Source organism: Canis aureus, chromosome 2, assembly GCF_053574225.1.
Source record: "Canis aureus isolate CA01 chromosome 2, VMU_Caureus_v.1.0, whole genome shotgun sequence".
NCBI lineage: Eukaryota > Metazoa > Chordata > Mammalia > Carnivora > Canidae > Canis > Canis aureus.
Genome location: NC_135612.1, coordinates 81,184,107 through 81,200,671, shown reverse-complemented (window position 1 = coordinate 81,200,671; position 16,565 = coordinate 81,184,107). Strand labels below are relative to the sequence as shown.

Here is a 16,565-nt window from a genome sequence, read left to right as displayed (position 1 = left end):
CAGAGTGAGAATTAAAACACAGGTTTACCAAGCTCTAAAATTTGTTTTTTATTCACCATGCATAACACATTCTCTGCTTCACAATGTTCATTCAACATAACTGACAAGGGGAATGTTCCTGTTTTTCTGTCTTTAGCAGGAAGGGCAAATGGATTTTATCTTGCCTGAAGGTCAATGATTAAAGGCTGAATAGTCAAATTATGTTATTTTTTAAAGATTTTTTTTTTATTTATGTGAAAGAGAGAGCATGTGCAGAGGAGAGGGGCAGAGGGAGAGAGAGAAGCAGACTCTCTCCGGGGCAGGGAGCCCAATGTGGTTCTCAATCCCAGGACCCTGGGATCATGACCCCAGCCAAAGGCAGACACTTAACAGGCTGAGCCACTCAGGCACCCGGTCAAATGATTTAATGTCTCTAAGCTCCAGTTGCCTCAGCTGTACCACTGAGGTAAAGATAGTTGTATGGCTAGAATAAGATCATGCATGTGAAAGATACATTTTAGAAATAGCAGTAGTAGCACTATCATTCTACCTTCTCTCCATCTTAGGAACCTGAGTAGGGTAGAGTTTTCTATAAGTAATGATGATGTCATAGTCTGTTCAGGCTGCTATGTAACAAAATACCAGAATGAGTAGCTTATAAACAGCAGAGATCTATTTCTTGCAGTTCTAGAGGCTGGAAGTCTGAGATCATGGTGCCAGCATGGTGGGATGGGGACTTTCTTCTGGGTCACAGATTGTTCATTGTACCCTACCATGGTAGAAGGGGTGAGGACGCTCTGTGGGGTCTCTTTTGTAAGACCATGAATTCCATTCATGAAAGTGCCACTCCTGTGACCTGATTACTTCCCAAAGGCCCTACTTCTTAATGCCATCACCACGGGCATTAGGATTCCACCATGTGAATTTTGAGGGAGAAACAAACATTCAGATCATAGCAGGGTGTAACATTAATTTTGGATCGTTGAGGTGATCAATCTGAGGCCACTGACATCAAATACATCACTACTGAGAGATATTTAGATGGGGATGGTAAATTACAAGAGTTTACTCCTGAAAACTCACACACAGATATACCTAAAATCAGCTTACATGGTATGCAGTTACCCGTTATTACCTAGAAGTAATGAAATTTAGTGTTTTTCCCTCAAAGAAAACCTAAGTTATAATCTAGGAAAAGAGATTTGTGATGGAAAGTAAATGAGATAAGGAAAGTAGATAAAATATGCAGAAACTGCCATTTCTGCTCTGCTATTTTATGTTGTTTACTTCAACAGAACACCTAAGAATAGTGTTTGCCTATCTAAAAAGGATTGTGATGTAAGCATCTCGATTTATGGCCAAGGAGCTGGGTGTCTTGGTGCCATTTTAATGTTTTATATTAAGAGGCTATGACAAAATACATGAATTAGCAAGTTGTAGAGTCCTGTCAGATGCAATTACAGCTATTTGTTTATATGTAGATATATGCAGATTCATGTACTATGCAATTTAGCAATTGTGTCAAAGTCAGGGAAGCTGGCTGGGTGTGGGGGAGAGGCTGGGGTGGGCAGAGGATGGGAAAATAATTATTCCCAGACCTGAGGCCGTAGCCCAAGCTTCTAAGGGCTTCGGATACGTCAGAGGAGAATCTCTCCTTCAGTAATATTACTTGATCTAATCAGCCGGAATCCTAATCTCTTGAGACTCCTTGAAGGAGTTGCAAGTTATTAGTATGTTAACCAAAACAGTGGTAGAGTAGAAAAACCTCTTGGTGATCAAATCAAACAGCACTACTTGATGATCTTTATTGAATCATAATAGTCCTTCTGAAAAAATCCCCAAAGGAGGAAGGATTTTGAAACTTTGCACATGAAACACATTTAATAAAGTGCCCTCCAAATTCGTATAACTTCCTCACAGAATTCCAGTTACTCTAGCCTGAGTAGACTAGAGGCTACTCAGTGGGAGGCTAAGGTAAAGCAATTCGGAGAAATTAATATGGAACAGTGAGAACCAGAGATTAAACTCAGGTCTACCGATCTCAAGGAAAAAAAAAAAAAAATCTATTCAAGAATGTTGATTCAGCCTTACTGAACAGCAAAGTGTTCCTCGTTTATGCTCTCATGTTTTTCAGGGATGGCAAATAGGTTTCATTCAACCTGTTGCTTCATAAGGATTGATTCATAATGGCCTCTCAAGTGGCTACACTGAGAAGGACTTTATGATGGATCCTTATTATTGGGAAATTGACCTTAGTGATTATAGAGATGTGCCTTGAAATGGGAGGGGGTGGATGCCTGCCAGTATTTGCCATTTCTGGGTTAGAAATAAAATGTCTAGGAGAGTGCTTGGTGAATATTAGGTATTTGAGACATGTTATTTCTCTTCCATTTATCGTTGACCACCTCTTCTAGGTATAACCACAAGACCCTTCTTACAGTCGGTATCAGTAGTGTCCAATCTGAGAGTCCCAGAAGGCTTAGTTGGAAATTGAGCCAGAAATTAGACACATTACATGGTGCCATGTCAGCCACCATACTGGCTTCTAAGAGGACTGGTACACGTTTTATATATTTATATTTGTTTTTTAATCAAACATGGATACTCATAAGAGGCATATTTTCTGGAATATGGACAATAAGTTGAAGCTATATTTTCTTCTGTGTCACAGAATGCCTAAGATATTCAGGACAGATATCCAGTGTAAATGATGTTACATTTTATTCTTCTATTAGCATTCTTTTTTTTTTTTTCCTGACTTAAAGTTAAAAGTCACTTTAGATGTAAAAGTGTAACTACCAAATCAGCCAAGATTTTTTTTTTTTTTTTTTCTAAATCATTGTGTACTCAAAAGCCTATTTTCCCTCTGAGGAGCTATGGAAGAATGGACTCCTAAGAGACTAGATTAATCAAATTTAAAAGCAAATGTAAATTTAAATCAACCATGGAGCCCTGCTGTACTGCAATTAACATTTCAAGGTAAATGAAATGTGATGATAGTAAATACCAGTTCTATTCAGAATTGGAAACATATTCTGTTTCATGGTGTATTTGGGCAGAGAATGGAAATTTGAAAGGAAAACCATTGTTAACACACTAGCTTTGACATTTCAAGATGTAATTTAAACTTGATTACAACTTCTATTAAAAAAAAATCTCAATTTCCCCATCTGATAATCTAGATAAGAGTTTCTCAGTCTTGGCACTATTCACATTTCTGTGTATTTTTTTTTTCTTGTGGGCATATAGGATATTTCACAGCATCCCTGGACTCCATGCACTAAATATACCAGGAACAATTTGTTCCTTCCTACCATTAGCAGTTGTGAAAACCAAAAATGTCTCCAGATAGCAAGCACTGATTTGGAAATTAAGAGAACTACATTACCGTTCATTGGCTTTAACACCCACTAACTGTATAATTTTTTTGTGGTTACCTATTCTCTCTGGGCCAGATTTCAACTTAAATAAGTGAGGAATAGTCTCATCCACTTCTAAAATTCTGTGGTTCGATCTTCCTATCACTCTCTTAAAAGATAAAACAACGTTCCAGAGTCAGAAAGTCCTTGGGGATAGTCCTGGGGGTGACACAGAAAGGTCTGTGAAGAAACAGGTTAAAATTGGTGCAGCAAAAGCAAAACTACTGGAGCCGTGCAGGTTTTTTATGAATGTCACCCAGGAGTCTGGGTTTTTATAGGTCTTATTTACCATGGAAATGTGTTTGAAGAAATCCAGAGAAGTAGAAGGGGAGGGTGGGAGGGTGTAAGTGGGTGGGAGGAGGATAATAAACTTGTAGGAACATTCGAGAAATAAAGAATTGCCTTTTATGTAACGTTTGTAGTTCTTATACCTGTTGGCAGACAAAACAAGTACCATCAGTTATACCTTCCTGATTAGGATCTCTGTGGTTGGGAGGTGAGGGACTCACCTAAAATCATGATCTAGCCATTACGTGGGTTCAAGCCTCTTTTCTTCTGCTCAAGCAGTGGAGGTCGAGCCTTGGCCTTCTGAAGCCGGAAGGCTCATTGCTGATTGTCACCGTCCACGAAATCTGCTGTTGTGTTATTTCTGGGTCTGCTGACAAGGACAGGAAGCTGCACGTCGGTGAGGTGCCTGTGCATAGGCAGCACTATTGCTGGATAATGGAGATTCTAATTTAATCAGCCTGAGTTAGGGAAAGCTTTCTAAAGATGTTTAATTTGTCATGCTCAGAACAAAACATCAAGGTAGACCTGCTGCTTCTTCATTTACAGTTAGGCTTTGTGTCTGTTTCTCAACCCTTGTCCTTTCCTAAGACATCCGTTACCCATCGTACCCGTCGTCTCTTTAGCCAGACGCTCCAGCATGACTGTGACCCGCACATTTGGTGTGGCTGTCACTCACAGTCTGGCTGGCCGGTGGGCACTTTTGCTTTTTGCAGCAACCACACTCTGCCTCCCTGATGAGAAATCACTTTTACTGCAGGTTCTCCTTAATCACCAGTCAAATGAGCCTCTCCTGAAATCTGGCCTCTCTGTAACCTGCTGCTACCACCTTACTGTATTGGCATCGGATGGGGTCATATATCAGTGCAAGTTAATTTCTTGAAATCTGTTAAATAGCATGATCTTTTGCTCCGTGGCATGCAGATTATGTTGGTAAACTTGGTAATACATGAGAGTTAGCACAGGAATAGTCCAATCTGGCTCTTTTTCTTGTTACAGAGCTAGGGGACAGGTAATTTATTATACACTTATTCACCCTGAATAGGTCAGAACCATGAAATTTGAGAATCCTTCATTGGAGGCTATCAAGTCATTGGGGAGATTAAATCTACATTCTGCTTTAATCTGCTGGATGGCCATTGCCATCAGTAAAATGTCCGATCTGTCGGCATTGTTAATGTAAGGGGCACTGTCTGGGTAATCATCAGCGGAATGCAGTGACAAGTAATTTTACTGAAGGACCAAGTGAGAACTTCACCCTCTTGGTTTTTTTTTTTTTTTTTTTTCCTTGAACCCATTTTCTTGCTTTTGATGGAATGAGGACATTTTTAGTAAATACAGTGAGTTCTTTGTTAGAGTTAATCAAAATGTTTCTCACTCTTACACCTAAATTTAGTCCCTCTGAGAGGTCATGCCAAGAAAAATGAACAGATTACCAAAAGAAAAATAAAAAAAGAAGAAAGTAATTTTACAAGGTTCAAAGCACTCTCTTTCTATTTTGGGCTAAAATCACTATTATCGTGATCTTTTGAAATATTTACATTTTATTTTTGAACAGAGTGGAGTTCTTCCCCTGCCATTGATACAGAGGAGTTATATTAATCCTGGATATTGCTCGAAGCAACTTTATTCTCTTTCTTTTTTAGGCTGAGAATTTAGGCAGGTAAAGAAGAAACTATAGATTAAATTTGGAGCTTCTTAAATAATTCAAGATTATGAGTTGTTCCCAAAGCTTAGAAGTCGGATATTGAAGACAAAACCCATATTCTGCAGTTGTCATCTACCAATATAAGATTGGTAACACATTTTTGTTTTTAAAAAATGCGAAATAGCAATTTGATGCATATGTGTATATGCATTCTGTTAATGCTCGAGAAATTATAACTGAGGTGAATTTTAGGTCGTTTTGTAGGTACTTGCTATATTCTGATCTATATGTTTTAAACCGGGGTAAACCAGGACTATAATTTGTTCACATGATAAGATTAAACAGAGGTTTATACATATATGTGTGTGTGACTTGCTGAAAACATGAGCCTAATGACTCTCAAAACTCAGATTTTTAATGCTAGGAAGAAAAAATAATTCGATTTAAATTCTAAACACAAAATCTTGCGATATTTGACTGTACAACTGTATATCTGACTCTTAATAATTTCGGGAGCTTTTTTTTTTTTTTTTTTGGAATTTTCAAGTGACTCCACTTTGTCAGGTATTTCAATTGCCAAAGAACAGCGGTGGTGGTGGTGAGTCAACGGGAAGGTTGAAATCGAGAGGTAATGAAATACTTTCTGAAATTAGAAAACAAGTTTAATGGTGATGTTTGAATGAAACCTTTTCAAACCCACTGTCAAAACATAACTTCTTTTCCCCTTTTGTTTGAATCTCATGGCAACCTTGTTACCTTTTACAGTGACTTCTCTTCTGGGATGTGTTTTCTGAATGCCTTTCATTTAATAGGCATATTTTAGAAATCTAATTTCACTGTCTGCTTCAGTTCAGGGATGCTGTGGAAACCTAACCATTTTAGACTGTCTGGATGCTGTTTTCATCAAGTCATTAACATTATTATTGAGGGTGACACTGGGAAGTTATCTCCCCTCACTTAGAGCATCTTATTTGTTAAAGACCACAACCTCTTAACCTTTATAAAGGATGTGGTTTCACCAAGTTAACTTTTTATGTGGAGCTGTTTTCCACTATAATTTCAGTTTATTTCCGTCTGCCGTGCTTCCTGCAAAACTTACAAGGGTTTTGTCGCGTCAGTAAAGCTTGGCTGGGTTATGAATAGGTGTTTTGGGGGTCTTAGCTCCTTATGCAACAGAATGGAGCCCAGACACCTCATTTCAGAGATAAGGGAACTGAAGCCCAGGTTGTCCTGTTGGGTAGCATCATCATAACAAGGTCAATTATGATCGGTAGTGAGTATGCCAATATTTCATAGAGCGTTTCACCTCTTCCACATCTTGCACCTTTGTACCAGCAACTTTAGTTTGAGACCCTGAAAACCAGGTAATTTCTATTAGCCCTTTTGTTCTCGGACCGTTGCTTTTTTGCTTATGTTGAATCACAGCCTTCTGCTCAGTCTTCTGCTTTGTGCCATGGTTCATTTGGGCTGAACTCTAACAAGAACAGTTGCAGTTCATTATACAAGTAGCATTACTGCTTTTGTGAAAATGATACATACTTGAGTATAGATTTAAAATCTTACAAGCTTCAGGGGTGTCTGGGTGGCTCAGTGGTTGAGCCTTTGGCTCAGGTTGTGACCTTGGGGTCCTGGGATCGAGCCCCACATCAGGCTCCAGAAAGGAAGCCTGCTTCTCCCTTAGCCTGTGTCTCTGACTCTCTCTTTGTGTCTCTCACGAATAAATAAAATCTTTTTTAAAAAATGTTACAAATTTCAATGAAGAAAATTCTAAAAATGAATAGAAATTTATACCAGTCACTCCAACCGGAGGGTAATGTTTTGGCCAACACAGTCAGTCATATCTTTACTAAGCAAAGATTTACTTAGTTATGTACATAGGAAATTTTGTCTGCACCGGTTCATACCCTGATACAGCACCAATGCCTGAGGGAGCGGAGCAGTTTCTTTTAACGTGTCTCATATTGTTAATATTTAAAATTTTGACCATTCTGACCTACATGAAAGAAAAAAAAATCTTTATTTTCTTCTTTTTTTTTTTTTTTAATTGTACCTCAACAGAAGCCTTTACAATCACCTTTTCATGCCTTTTTGCTCTTATTTCTATTGGCACAACCCTGTTGTTCTTATAGTCCTTATTGTCTTGGAATATCTCTTATTTATTAGGCTATTTACTTTATATATGTGATATTTTCTAAATATTTTTCTCAGTTTTAAAAAAAAACATTCCAGCTGGTTATGATTTTTTATTTGTTTGTTTGATTTTGGTCTTCTGTGTTTGTCGTTTTGTTTTGTTGCTATCTATTGTAAGTTTTCCTTTGCAGTGAAGACAAAGTTTAGTATTGTAAATCATGCAGGTAATTAATTCCTGAAATTGTATTCAAAGGTAGGCCTATGGATGAGCAGGTTAATAGTAAATAATACCATAAATTATTTAAAAATATCTGTGTAAGTAATATTGCTAATATCTCTGTTAGAAGGAGAGGGTCTTTTATTAAGTAAAAATGGCAAATGTCCAAGTATAGGTAACCAGGCTAATTAGCTGTTTACTGATTTCCTACAACTGGGTTAGTATCCCTTGGGCATTTAGTTCTTTATCTTGTTATTGTGCTAATACTCCACGTGAAGATTTTTTTTTAAGTGTGCCCTGTGTGAGAGTAGTTTCTGAGCTGAATATATTAAACTCTTGTATTGAGTTCTTTCAACTTACCATAAGCAATTTTATTATCGAATAGTGGAAATAGCATCATTTGCCTAGAGGAATTGTGCTTTGTCCAAAAGACAGTTGCCACAGGTAGGTTTGGCCAACAGTGTGAGTGCTCTGTGTCTTTCATGCTGAACCCTACATCTTATAGGTCTTGATGCTTCCTACCAATAATTTTCCTATTTATCATTTTCTTTTTCATTCTTTACTATTGTTACTTCTGTTGTAGTGAAGTAATTTTGTTTTTATTATTCCTTTTTTTTTTTTTTTTTGTTTTGTTTTAGGACTTTCTTTTTGCCTATCCAAAACTTTGTTGTTTTCATCCTTGGCTCCTTCCAAAACCAGTGATGTAAAGTTGAATGCTAGTAACAAAAACATGAAGGGTTAATGTGTAATAATGATTCAGCATTTAAAAATTTTATCAACTTTTTGGTTACAATTAGTAGATCACATTGACATCAGATGACGCCAATAAATCTGGTTTAGTACTTGCAGACTGCCCTCTCAGTGTGTGATATTTAAAAACAATAGCTATTGGGACACCTGGGTGGCTCAGTGGTTGAGCTTTTGATCCTGGAGTCCCAGATGAAGTCCCACATGGGCTCCCTGCATGGAGCCTACTTCTCCCTCTGCCTATGTCTCTGCCTTTTTCTCGGTGTGCCTTTCATGCATAAATAAATAAAAAATATTAAAAAAAAATAAAAACAATACTATTAATTTTGTTCCTCTGTCTATGCAATGAAGAGGGCTCTGATTCTTTAGAAGGCAAAATCATTCCTGGTTAGAAAAACAAAGACTTTAGATCATTGAAAGGAAGCTAAAAGCCAGCAGGATTTTGTTTCCACCTGATACAGGAAAGTGTGTAAAGGCTGAATAAAGCTCAGTGAGAAGAGAAAGAAGTCTCACAATGAGTTGGTACTTTGCTAGTTCAGAAGAAAAAACAACAAAAAGTAAGCTTTTTATGAAGATGTGACTGAAGCTGGGAATCTTTTATGTTTTCTAGATGGTAAATACTAAAATTAGTAAACGAGAGCTAGCATTTGTTGGAGCATCTAGCATGCGTTAGATTCTTCTCAAGCACAAATATGAATAAGACATTGGATTCTTAGAACTCTAAAAGGTGGCTCACACTAATTCCATTTTGCAGATGGGGAAATCCGAGGTCAGAGCTGAGGTCAAAGAGGTCAAATACTTTGCAATGTGTTTGGTTAGTAGTGGAGTACCAGGCCTCTCTGATTTCAAAAGCAAGACCTTTTTGTCTCCACCGAAAGTCTTAGAAAGAACAAAATTTCCCAGGGAACAAACAGGTTTGGTAAATTCTCTGATTGTTAAAGCGTGTACTCCTGAGGAGGGGAAAAAAAATCTCTTTAGGATACTAGGAGGGGGCATTGATGAGTGTAAATGAATGATCACTTAGTTTTTTCTTACTTGTTTCCTTGTTTTAGTATCACCTATATTTCAAACTGGAAAGTTTCAGGTTACATTCCCCAAATATGGTGTGTCTATTCATGGAAATTTTCAGATTATGTATCGTTCCTCACATATTTTGGGAGTCCACGTGAACAAGCACCAAATGTTATGATGTTCTGCTTATCTGTCCAGAATCTTCTTTTCCCAAGTGATTACCTTCTTGTTCAATCGATCTCAGGCCCTAGATGAGTATCATCTGCTCTTTTTTTTAATATTCAAATTTTGAGAGATAAAAATCTGTATCAAACATTTTATGTGACAATAAATATGAATGTATTAGCTTTTTCTTTTAACCTTTCAAAATTTAACATGTGACTCACAGTTCAGGATGCAGGCTAAATGCAGTTTTGATTATTAGGTTCTAGGCTCATGGAAGAAAGTAAACATTTTATACTCGTTTGATTCTCTAGCACCCAATATGTTGCCATCTGCTTCTGAATTGAATTGTTTTGATGGTGTTTAAATAGAACACTTTTCGGAATCAAAATCATTAATGTAAAACCTCTGGTGATCTACATATTATACAGTATATTAAATGCACCGGGTTTAGATAGACCTTTGGAGTTTGTGGCTAAAAGATCTTGCTTCGTGATGATTTAGAAAAGGTGACTGCAAAGTGGCAAGAGAGACAAGAGACATTCATGGGTGGTCTACTGAATCAGTTGTATTACATGACAGCCTCACCTTATACACTTAAAGTGCTGTTCTTTGAATGTGAGGATGATGCCTCTAATGATTCAACATCAGCATTACACGATCTTGAGTTGTTTTTCCGGTAGAGGTAATTACTTTTCCTCTGATTCATCCCCACTCTCTTGGTTCTGATTCCCTAGTGATATACTGCAAGCGGTATAACATCACTGGCCAGGTGATGGTTAGATTCTCTTGACTGCATCTGAGCAATTAATGCATGCATGCTTTTTGTCTTCACATTATGTTATAATCACCTCTTTGGCAAAATAGCCATATATATGTGTGATGTTGAAAAAGCGACAGAATGTCAAAGAAAAAGACTAAAAAAAAAAAAAAAATCCCTATTTTCTGCTGTGTAGCTCTTGTGTCATACCCAACAGCTGAGGGATTTAAATTAGATAATTTTTTACTATTCTCAAACTCTAAAAAAATTATTCAATGTAGTTTAATTAATAGATTAATTTCCACTCATTGATTTTTCATGAAGCCCTGTATTATTTAATATTTTTAGGAACTTTTGTATTCGTTTCTGTTCTTCTTTAGAAAATAATGCTAGCATTTCCTTTGGATAGATGTGCATGTCAAAATAACATTTCCTGAATTATTTGTAGTTGGTATATTTTAAATGGTAGAAAAGAATCACATTTTAGCCAGAGGTCATGTTTAAGTAACATGGAAGTGGAGTGTTTTGTTTGGGTTTTACTTGATATCTTTTTTTTTTTCAAAGTTAAACTTCCGATTCACTTTGGCTTATATTAGTTTAAATGATAAGCAATGTATAATTCTGAGCGTGGAAACATAATCTTATTAAGGGCGCTTGAAGGAGTGTGGTCTTCTATCTGCTAGTAAGGCTGAAAAAGTTCATGGAAATGATAGATAGCTTTTAACTCCTCACTTTATGAACAAAGAAACTGAGGTCAGGATTAATGTACTGCTAGTTGGCTTTCTGAGTCCTCTGAATTCTAATCTTTAGTCTTTCAGTTTATCCAGGATACGTTTCTTTAAACTGGGAAATAATTAATAATTAGGTGTTCATGATGATTAGTGTACAAACCCCGTGGAAATGCCTAGCAGTGATGCAAGCCAAAAATTGCTCTGTGCTCTCCAAGAATTTCAGAGAGAAATGCCAACAGTGTGAAATTCTCTGTAGCTTAACATATTTCCCTTATAGGATCCAGAATTCTCAGAAGCATGTTATTCTCCCCACTTATAACGTCCTTGTCATTTACAACCTATCCCTCACAATGTATAAAATGGTGCCCAGGGCCCCCTTTTCATGTAGGCAGAGGGTTATGTCCCAATGGCTTGGCCATTTGTGAAATGTGAAAATTCGTTTCTGAAATAGTCCTTTTTTTTTTTAATAGTCCTTTTTGAGTGTGTGTATACTGAGATATCACAGAATTATATGTCAGAATTAAGAGTGTATTTTGTCCAGTGTTTTCACCAAGATAACAACTTACTGCCAGTTGCAAATATCTTTTTAGGGTTTGCTGCTTCCACTGAATTTTTAGTTACTGCAGGTTTTAAATAAAAACAGTGGGAAAAATCTTGCCTTTTGCTCTCTTTCCTCAGTAGTTTCTCTCAGCTAAGCAGCAGAAGGGTCATAAGTGATACCAGGTGGTGCATCACTTGATTTAGTCTTTATTTGAAATGAAAATACTTGTTCTCCTGACATCCTGATGTTTGCAGCACTACATTTGTAAAGGTTTAATATAGTACCATGAGGGTGATTTAGTGTAGCCCTGAACCACATGATTGTGGATACATAATTCTGATCATAAGAATTTACTGCCTAAAGTGAGTTAAGGGAATGAAGAAAAAAAAAAATAATTTTCTGATCTTATACAAGAGGAAAATACTAAAGTAAAAGAAATTCTTTCATATTTATTAAAACCAATTTGAGGAGATTTTTTTTTTTGGCTTGAAAGCTTTAACATTATCAATACATATCTCCCTTTTGCAGCTTCAAAGCTTTTTTCTGGTTTATATGTATTCTGGGATCAGAGTGCCACTAAGAGAAATTGGACTTTTGCCTGTTAGTTTTGGAATAACTTTCCCTTGCACCAAAATATTATGGAATGAAGAAGATATTGTATTGGTTTCCTGCCCGGAAAATGATGCCTCATTCTCTCATTATACACTTAGCTATTCTATTTGGCAACCCCAGATTGTTATATGTGGCTCTAAGGCAATGGTTCTCAACCAGGGTTGATTGTACCCCTATCGGAACATTTGGCAATCTCTGGAGTCATTTCTGGTTGTCACAACCAAGGGTGGTGCTATTGTCATTGTGTGAGTGGTATACTGTTAGACACCCTACAATGCACAAGCCAAACTCCTACAACAAAGAATTATCCAGCCCCAAATGTCGGTGGTGTGGAGGCTGAGAAGCCTGATCTGATGTTTATCGTAATGTATCACAGCAATTTGTTTATATGTGTGTCACTTCAACTGGCTTGTAAGAGTTTTACTGGTCAAGGAGTAGTCTTCAGCTTCTGGAAGTATTCTCGTTGATAGGCATTCCGTGAATATTGAATGTTGAATGACTCTCAGACATAAGTCCGACTCACTGTTTTGTGTTTATATTTTTTCTCCGCATACTCATTGGTGAGGTTTGTAATACTTTTATTTTGACATTTGCACACAAAAAAATTGCACAGACCTTAAGTGTACAGGTCATTAAGGCATCAGAAAATGAACACATCAATTGAACTACTCCATAGACCAACATATAAATGAGGTCAGCCTCCCATAAATAATGTTTCCCAAACACCACATCTTACCTCCTCTCCACTGGTAATTGCCATCTTGATTTCCAATACTAATGTTCCTGTCTTAAAATTGTTTTCTGCTTCAAAATCATAGCATGTCTGTGAGATTCATCCAACTTATGTATAGCTCAGCTGTATATTGTCCATTTTCATTGCTTTAGACTTTACATATAAACATGATCATACTGCAAGATGAGCAAAACAGTCCTTTTTCATACTTCAGCTTAGGTATAACAAGGAATGCATCGCTACTTGTGAACTAAAAAAAAACCAAACCAACCAACTTTAATGTCAGTGACTTAGATAGAAATTTAACTGCAAAAGAGGCTTGTGTTTTATTATCTTCACAGGCTTCCGTTGTTTTAAGCCTTTCTGATTCTGCTGTGATAACACTGGCTTAGTCACTGTGACTTGGTTTCACAACAGCTAATGTTAAATAAGGGGCACTTATTACTTGATTTATGTCAATCAACCCCCCCTTCCCCACATAAATCTCCACTGTGCTCAACTTACTTACTGACCTATTTGGAACCTTCTGACCACATGTGTAGACCATTGCTTTTTTTTCTTATTTTCCTTATTCAGATCATCTTTTTTTCATCTCCTCAGGGTCATTAGTTCTTTTTTCCAATTCAATACTGTACTTCTACAGCCATAGATTAATAATATGTAGTATCTATGTATGCATGGGGAGAGGAATCATTTAATATGTAGTGTTTAATTTCATAATGACTACCTAGAACATTATACTTTTATCATATAATATGATTATAGCATTTTAAGGCTTTATAAAAAAAGACTTATGAGTAAATTAGCACAATACTCTAATTTTATTGTGGAAACCCAGGGGAAAATTAAAAGTGGCTTGCCAAAAAGGAAATGGCTACTTAGTAGAGGGACTGGAACCAGGACTCTGGAATTTGGACTTTTCACCACAGGCTCCTTCCAATTACATGAGAATTACAGATAAATAAAATGTGATGGAATGGCATAAAGGAATTATTTAATTTCTTAGAGAATCACATGATAAATAAAAAGAGATAGAAATGGCGTAAAGGAATTATTCAATTTCTTACGTTTAAAAGGCCATGATCTCTAGTAGCCAGAAAAAAATAATTGTGGAAGGAAATGTGTCTTTTTCCACAGAAACATATAAACAGACATTTTTAATAGCTTTGCACAACTATAGGTACAGAATATTCAGATTTAAATAACACACACATACACACACACACGCACAATTAAGTTACTGATGCCGGAAGAAGAAATTCCAAAAGAGAAATGAAATTGATTTTTTTTTTCTATTTTATCAAGTATGTGTGCCTGTATGTAGGGGGATGGTAGTGGTGATAGTAAAGTGACCTGGATTACATTCTGAGGGTTTGTTGTTGTTGTTATTTTTAAATGAGTGATGCTTGCACAGATCTATTTAAATAAATTAATTCCCCCATTATGATGGGGTCTTTGATGAGGACCATTAAAATCAAATTCAAATAGAAAAATAGGAAGAGGCACTAAAGGGTTTTAAAATTTCCCATACTAGCATTTTCCCTTTGACTAGCAGTTCCACTCAACAATTTAATATTTGCCACTGCTTATAGTCTAGAACACCGATAGAAAGTAGGCTTATTTTCCAATGCCAACTTCCTTCACTCTGCAATTGTTACAGGGTATGCTATTTTGAAAAGATTTCTGAGGCCAACTGCAAATTTATTAGGAAGGAGTGTCAGCAGACATGCTAAGTATGTGCCATCTTGCTGGAGACTAAAAGGCTAGTGTTTCAGTTTTGTTCAGACTATGTCTATATGAATTTCTCATGGGCATCTCAAACTGAGCAGATCCAAAAAGGAACCTCTGATCTTTTTCTTGGCTGCTTCACCAACATGTTTTCCATCTCCATACATGTGTGAAACCACTGCCCATGTCATTCTTCATACCAGAAACTAGGAATCATTGCTGCCAGCCCTTTTCTCATCCCACCTTGAAATAATCACCAGCTCCTAGAGAACTCTTCTTTCCAAATGATCCTGAATCCATCCCTTTCTCTACATTTTTTTTTTCTGCATCTACCCTAGTACCAGCCTCCAATACCTCCTCCCATCTGTACCACTGGGAGAGATCGTGTCCATCACAGCTCTTTCTCAATTCAATTCATAAACCAGAAATGAACCCAGATGATCTTAAAATGCAAATCTGGTTCTATCTGTGTCCTGTATAAAGCCCTCTGAAGTGTGCCACTGACCAGAGGATAAAGGTGAAAATCTGTAATATCGCCTATAAGACCTTATTTAGTCTGATCTCCAGCTACTTCCCTATCATTGCCTTAGGCCTCCTCTACACAGAAGCACTTTGCATCATGCCTACTGGCTGTTCAGGTTGTGAGTAATACCAGCTTTCTTCTCTCCTCGGATCATTCACGCATGCTCTTCTCTCTCTCTGCAAATCTCTTCCACATTCATTTCATTTAGTGTGAAATCTCTTTCTTCTCATTCAAATCTCAGTTTAAAATGTCAGGGAAACTTTTCCAGAACACTGCCACTTCAGTAAAAGTGTTCCTAAGTACACACACATAACATTTACTTGCAGTCTTTATTCTACTTTATACAATTGTGATGAATGTCTAATCGGATTGATGATTTAAGGGTTTTTTTTAAATTTTAAAAGATTTTATTTATTTATTCATGAGAGACACACGGAGAGAGAGAGAGAGAGAGAGAGAGAGAGAGGCAGAGGGAGAAGCAGGCTCCCTGCAGGGAGCCCGATGGACTGGATCTCTGGACCCCGGGATCATGACCTGAGCCAGAGGCAGATGCTCAACCACTGAGCCACCCAGGTGCCCCTATTTAAGGTTTGTATTAGTCTCCTATTGCTGCTGTAAAAAAATACTACAAGTGTCATGGTGGCTTAAAACAACACAGATTTATTATTTCCCAGTCCTGTAGGTCAGAGAGCCTAAATGTGTCTTACAGGACTGAAATCAAGAGGTCGGCACCACTGTGTTTCTTTCTGGAGGCTATAGGAGAGAATCCAGTGCTTGTCTCTCCAGCTTCTAGAGGCTTCCAGTATTCTGTGCCGTGGCCCCTTCCATCTTCAGAAGCCGCAACGGCCAATCAAGTCTTCCTTCTGATGCCACCTCTCTGGTTCTGTCACTTAAGCGACTGTCTACCTCTTTTAAATACCCGTAAGATTACATAGGGCCCCCTCAGATAATCCAGGATCATCAGCCTATAGTAGGGTCAGTAAGGTCAGCTGTTTAGAAACTTTAATTCCATCTGCAACTCACTTCCCCCCTGACATGTACATCACATGATCAAGAGTATCAAGGATAAGGGACATCTTTGGGGGACCCGTCCGCCTGCCCAGGGTCTACCTCAGTAGTAAATTTTAAGCTCCCTTAGGGCCGGAACCATACTTGTCTTGCCCATGCTAGATGTCCGACACCTAACCCATGGCCCAGCAGAATGAAGCACCTCAAAGCTACTTGTTGGATGAAAGACTGAATTAATAACGTATACGTGTTATCAGTTATCAATGGCACTAGAGGCAGGTCTCAGGGTGGGAAAGAAGCTGCGTGCTCCTGCTCATTATGCTACATTAAG

The 16,565-nt window shown here is 37.5% G+C and overlaps 1 protein-coding gene across 2 annotated transcripts in view; it reads left to right on the top strand.

Annotated features, from left to right (window-relative positions):
* Positions 1 to 16,565, top strand: part of PCDH7 (protocadherin 7) — a 416,043-nt gene that overhangs the window by 128,850 nt on the left and 270,628 nt on the right. The gene's annotated exons all lie outside the window — the stretch shown is intronic.